Below are 5,594 nucleotides of genomic sequence, written 5' to 3'. Positions count from 1 at the left end.
TCAGAAACAACAACATTAATTTGATCTACCTGCTAATCACCCATTCAAATATTCTAAAAGGTTAAGTTAAGTGTATATGTATTATTTTCAGCCAAAAAAAAAAAAAGTTTTCCTTCTAGTATTTAAATTGAAATGATTCCCAAAAAGACAATTCAAAGAGCACAAGTTTGGAATCATAAAGAATGCAACCAACCCAAAAACAGAGCAATCAAATTCGATTCCCCCATTCATTTCCTTCTCTCTATTTTATATGACCAATCAATAACTATGTGTCATAATTCTTTGGCAAATTGGAGTTATTCTGAAATGAATTTTCATCTAAAGTGGTTTTGGTGTGGAGTTTTGTATCTATATGTCTTGAATTTGGATTTGGATTTGGGTTTTTTTTTTTTTTGGTGTAAATTTTTTATTTTTTTATTTTTCGGGTAGAAGTGTAGTGCCTCAAACTTAAAAGAAACCCAACTTCAAATCATGAATCATGAGCCTACTAAATATAAACTTGAGGTAGTGCAATTACACAAATTCAAAGATTAGTAAAGAAAACTTGAAGTATAATGTACATTAATTAATTTAACATGTTCATGATTTAAATGTAAAAAAAATAAAAAAATAAAAAAATAAAAAAAAAAAACTGCCACCAATGGTTCTCAAAAGATAGAAATATATGTTAATTTTAGTTAATTTATTTATCCATCTCTCTCTTCTTCTTCTTTTTAAAGGTTTCTTAAATATGAGCGTGAACAAAAATAATTCTCTACAAATTGAAAACCCACATGAATAAATTAATGTTCATGGAGGTAATTTTTCCCCCCACCTAGATGCAGGACATAAAATGTAAAAAATAAAAAATAAAATAACTACATGCACAACCATTTAAATCAATAAACGACATAAAATGCGCAGTGATCTTCAAATTATTTACGATTCCTGTAGAAATTATAACTCACTTAATCGAGACAATTCTACACAATAAACAAAGAGATTATTATAGCACCATATGAAAACTCATAGGCAACATCTGAAGAAGAAGACAGAATTTCGAACATTGTAAAATCACCTTTATTCGTAAAAAATGCAACTCTGCAGCAGATGCATCATGCAACCACATCAAAGGAAAATACGGGAACTTCAAACATGATGACAAGACTTCATCATGCAAAATTAAAAATATTGTACATCAAGAAAGACAATGATGTATCTATACACATTGTACATAATCACACTAACACAAAGTACTTCTTCCTCTTCTTATCTTTTTTTTTTTTTTATCAACAAAAAACCTTATTGATGTAATGAAGCATACAAAGTATGAGGGGACATCAATTAAGGGTGAAGGAATGAACACGCATTAAAGGACTACACTTGATCCCAACAAATTGCACCAAGAGAGAGCCATGGAAAATGCTAACAAAAGCCACAGAGTTGGTAAGATACCAACAAGAGGCACAGGCCACAAACCAAATACACACGAGCTAACAAGAGGAAAGAGCCACAAACCAAAGACACACGAGCTGATAGCAACTCTGCAAATCTGGAGCCTCAAGGAGCCGACCTGATTTGGTGTAGATTGCACACAATATCATAGACTGAATAATTCCCACTACAAACAACATCCTCTTCTTATCTTTTGTAAACAAATCCCCACTGTACCTATCCACTATAATGTATAATGTATAACCAACTAAGCTTAGTCTAGTTGGTCACCATGCTTTCCTTAGGGATTAGTCCCAAGAAAGTTATGGGTTCAATTCCCCATAAGGGGGGTTGATTTAAGAAAGTGCAAGCACTTTAGTGCTTTGCCAAGAGTGGAGAGATTTTCTCCTATAGGTGCTAATCTAACAACTAACATTTGCCGATCAAAAAAAAAATGTATAATGTATAACGCTATAATGTTATCAAATTTTTTTTGGTTAAATTTATGCTATAAGATGTATACCGTATGCATATTATTATCAAACCATCAATATTAATATGTTTATATGTAACGTTTGGATGAGATCGCATTGAATACTTATTATCACTTGCCACGTTATTCAAAGAAATTACATAAATGAATTATTTTTTTATTATTAAATAAATATACTGCTCTTCTCTAGAGTTTTGTCGACTTGGTTATCAAAAATATTTTTTTTTAACTGTAAATGTAAAGATATATTTACATTTAATATGACACATAGTTATGTTCATATTTTTATTTATTTGAGAAGAAATTGGCAAAGAGAAAAAGAAAAAAATAGACAAATTAGACACAAAATATAACTATAATTCACTTCACAAATTCATAAATCAAGCATAATTTGTAAAAATATTTATATTAAAAATGTAGCACGGGCCCCACGCGTGATATGCGGTGGGTGTACTAGTTTTTTAAGAAGTCCACAAATTTCAGTTGCTTGCTAAATGCCAGCTCAAAAAAACTAATTAAAATAAAATCAAAAACAAAAACAAAAAGAACCTACTTGCCCAAAGTTTTTAAGAAGTCCACAAATTTCAGTTGCTTGCTAAATGCCAGCTCAAAAAAACTAATTAAAATAAAATCAAAAACAAAAACAAAAAGAACCTACTTGTCCAAAGACTAAGAAGAACGATTCTGTTCAAAAGCTTATCATAGGAAAGTGTCTAAAATCTTTTTTTTTTTTTTTTTTTTTTTTGTCTAAAAACACTAAAATTTGAGGGAAAAAGAAAACAAAAAAAAAAAGTGTCCAAAAACATAATAAAATACAAATACAAAACAAAAGTTTAAATTATATTTGGAGTACAGATTTCGATAGAAATTTGTAGGGGGAAAAAATGGAACAGTAAAATTAGAAGAAGAAGAAAAAGAAGAAGAAAAAGTTTATGTTTGAGAGAAAAGTAGTAATAAATTCAATCTAATGAATATTTTTAATTGGTGAAAAGCTTACTCCTTATGAAATGATTTGCTGAGAAGTCTTTTTGTTATTTTGAGAGGATAATTTATTTTTAATTTTACCTCTTAATTTATTTGTGAACTTTTTTTATCTGTTGATTTTTTTTTTGACTATCTGTTCAAACTTTTATTATCCTTTTAATTTTTTGACTATCTGTTCAATTTTCCCTTATCTGTTCAAATAACTGTACAATTTTTATTATCTATTTTTTTAATCCAATTTTCTTATCTGTTGAATTTTTTTAAATGTATATCTTCAACCAAATTATCTGTTCAAATACAAAACTATATGTTCTGCCAAATGTTGAAATACGAAAGTTATCAATGCTATTACAAATCTGTTCAGATCCGAGCCATCATAGAGCTGTTATCTGTTGAAACAAGAGGTTATGATCGGTTGAAATGTCCAAATTTAATCAATTAAAACTCTATTTGAAATTAACCATTTCTAGAAATACATTCTACAGTAGATTTTACAAACTCTTGCTTCCCTCAAATTAAACACCTAGCAAAATAAAGCAATTTTAGACAAATATTTAAAAAAAAAAATAGTAACTAATTAGATCGAATTTTGCATCAATTGAATCCGAATTTGCAAGTCGAATCACAAAACCATGAGAACATTCAAAAGCCAAGTTCACTGATGCTACAGTAGAGTAAATAAATTAACATACGGATATGTATACACACATATAAATAAATAGATTTGTGAGGAAATTCTACGATCGTCTGAGTCTCCATTGACGAATTGCTCAGAGACAATGATCAATAAAAATTACACTTAAAAACGAAACAAGGATAAAAAAATATCTAATTTGAATCGAAATGTACAGAAATTGGTGATGAAAAATCCAGGGAGATTCGTCTGTCGAAACCCTAGTTTTCCACAGATCTGCGAGCGAGAGACACAAAATAAATAGATTCATTTTTATATACACATGTATTGAATGGAGTAAGAAGTGAAATGAAGAGAGACAGATAGAGCACCAAACCTAGGAGTTACAGATCTGTTATAGAGAGAACGGCTTAACGGTGAACCTCAGATCTGTTTGAGATCTCAGATCGCATATCTGAGATCATCGGCGGTTGAGATGGTCGTCTGCGGTAGCGAAGGAAGGAGAGCCACAGCAGTGGCGAGGCGACCGGAGGGATTTTGTCGATCCACGGCACTCCGAGCACACGGTCTCCGGCGGAGTGATCGAACACCCACTCCGGCGGTAAAATGTAGGGTTCGGTGAGAGTGAGGTTGCGCAGGATCGAAGACGACGGCGGATCGGAGACTGAGATGTCGATTCTAGGGTATTCTCATGCTTCGATCGGAGTTTCTGCTCCACCGCGTCTAGCTCCGATCTGATCCGACCCAAATCATGCTCCAACGATTGCTCCGGCGAACTCACCGGGTGAAGATGAAGAGAGAGAAAGAGCACCAAGGATCCTCTAGAGTTTTTTTTTTCTAAAGTTTCCTAAAGTGGTGTGTTGTATGGGTGAGATTTAATGTTAAAAAATTGATGTGACTTGTCATTAAATCTCAACCATACAACACACCACTCTAGGAAACTTTAGGAAAAAAAAACTCTAGAGGATCCTTACTCGAGAAAGAGAGGGCGGCGGGTGCAGATAAGAGAGAGAAAAGGAGGAGAGAGAGAGAGAGAGAGAGAGGAGGCTTGGTTTTCTAGAAAGAGAAAAATGAGAGAGGTTCATATGGCTCTCTCAGCGTAATGCATAATCTATACTATACGCGTGATTCAACGGACGGAAATGAATAATGAGGGTAATTTGATCATTTTGGCTAAATAGGCAAAATGTTTTTCAGTCTGAATTAAATTTAATAATTTGAATTAAATTTAAAAAAAAAAATTCAAAATTTTTACTTAAACAAATTTTTTACATATAAATTATAATTTTAAAACATACAAATTCAAAATATAATTTTATTCTCAAATTATATTTAAAAAACTTTATCAAACGCGACCCTTATATTTTATTTAAGTTTCTTTTTATTTATTAAGAAAAAATCGGTGAAAAGTTTATAATTATGGATGTATCTATACTATATATTAAGCAAAAAGGATTTTTAACCCCAAGTCTTGTAGGAGTTTCAATCTCTCAATCTAAATTTCTTGATTTTTTGATTAAAAAAAAAAACTTAGCATTTATTAACTTCTCCCAACTCTCAAGTTTTACCTTCATAATAACACTTTAATGCATTAAGAACAAGCATAAAAAAAATTCTTTGAAATCCAACACATATGAATTCCTTGAAAAGTCCCAACACATGATTTTTATCCCTCATAATAACACTTTAATACATTAAGAACAAGCATAAAAAAAATTTCTTAAAAAGTCCAACACATATGATTATTATCAAAATATTAAACTTTAATATAATATAAAAAAAAAGAAGACATTGAATTACTTGAAAAGTCCAACACATATGATTATTATCAAAATATTAAACTTTAATATAATATAAAAAGGAAAAAAAAAAGGACATTTAAAAAAAAACATTTAAAAATCGCAATATATCTATATCTACACTGTATATTAAGCAAAATGGAGTTTTTAACCCCAAACCTTGTGGGAGCTCCAATCTCCCAATCTAAATTTTCTTTTTTTTTTTATTTTAAAAAAAAAACTTAGTATTTATTAACTTCTCCCAACCCCCAAGTCTCACCCTCATAATAAC

General features: G+C 30.6%; 1 long non-coding RNA gene across 1 annotated transcript; it reads right to left on the bottom strand.

Annotated features, from left to right (window-relative positions):
- Positions 1–3,565: 3,565 nt before the first annotated feature.
- Positions 3,566–4,345, bottom strand: LOC145793095 (uncharacterized). Its single transcript, XR_014333614.1, has 2 exons — positions 3,901–4,345; positions 3,566–3,800 (listed from the first exon to the last, which is right to left on the bottom strand). It is a non-coding gene; the product is annotated as an uncharacterized LOC145793095 (long non-coding RNA).
- Positions 4,346–5,594: the final 1,249 nt, after the last annotated feature.

Source organism: Camellia sinensis, chromosome 6 (genome assembly GCF_055761805.1).
Source record: "Camellia sinensis isolate YWXY chromosome 6, ASM5576180v1, whole genome shotgun sequence".
Classification (NCBI taxonomy): Eukaryota; Viridiplantae; Streptophyta; class Magnoliopsida; order Ericales; family Theaceae; genus Camellia; species Camellia sinensis.
Note: the sequence above shows the minus strand (reverse complement) of the source record. Positions and strands in the feature narration are given on the sequence as shown.